This window comes from Arachis ipaensis, chromosome B01, assembly GCF_000816755.2.
Source record: "Arachis ipaensis cultivar K30076 chromosome B01, Araip1.1, whole genome shotgun sequence".
In the NCBI taxonomy this organism is placed as follows: Eukaryota; Viridiplantae; Streptophyta; class Magnoliopsida; order Fabales; family Fabaceae; genus Arachis; species Arachis ipaensis.
The window spans coordinates 2,703,487-2,704,578 of NC_029785.2; positions in this window are offsets into that span (position 1 = coordinate 2,703,487).

Sequence of the window (1,092 nt, forward strand, 5' to 3'; positions counted from 1 at the left end):
ATTTTGTGTTATTAGTGATGGATGATGGCTATTCTTATGTGAAATTTAAATATTGTAAACCTTAGTATTTTATGTTATTAGTCATTATAAGACTATAAGTTAATATTTTATGTTTAAAATTCATAAGACTTTAAACTAATGCATAATATTGTGTTATTTGTATTGATTTAAATATTTGACGTTATTAGACAATATTAGTATTAATTATGGTTATGCTTTAATTTTAGGGAATTGTTAGTTTTTGTTATATTTTTCTAAGTAAATTTTATCATGTCAAATAATGGTTAAAATTTTAAAAATTTAGATATTTTCACATGTTAACTTATAAAAAAATAATATTAATAGTTCGATTTTCACCCGATTTTTATCTATTATAATCATGGTCCGAAAATACATAAATTTCATTGAATTTAGGATCAAATTTAGATCTAACAAATAGATCCAATATATATTTCATGCCAGATTTAAGTCACATCAAAACCGATTTCACATCAAAACCCGACATATAAACACGCCTACTTGAAATAGCTACTTTTCATTGTATATAGACACAGAAAACATTATCAGTGTGTATATACTTCTTAACTATTAAATTCGATTTTATACTCTCAAAATATTCTATCAAAATCTTGACCGTTCACATTATTTATATTATATTTTTATGGTTGATATTAATAGAACCTCACGTTCTGTTTCCATACACCGGCATACCAGAACCACCGCTTCCAAAAGTATAAACGGTGTACAGAAAATGAGAAAAGACGTAGTAATGTAGTATTGGGCTATTGACAATAAGGTGAGACCGCGGGAGAAAGTTTGATTTAGGAAACGTGCCTTATACTTTTTTTATTATTCTCCATTTTTGTTATCAGTAGGGCTCCAGATATTGACACCGTTTTTGTAGTTTTGATTTCTTTCTTGCCATGCTACGTATACGGAATAAAAAGAAGAGTGACTTAACCAATTTAAATTAGTCTAATAGTCAATTTATTTGTCTGTTTAAATAAATATTAAAAATTTAAATTTTATTTTATTATATAATATTTTATTAGTTAACAATAAATTTTTAAAAAAAATTCAAATTTATAATAG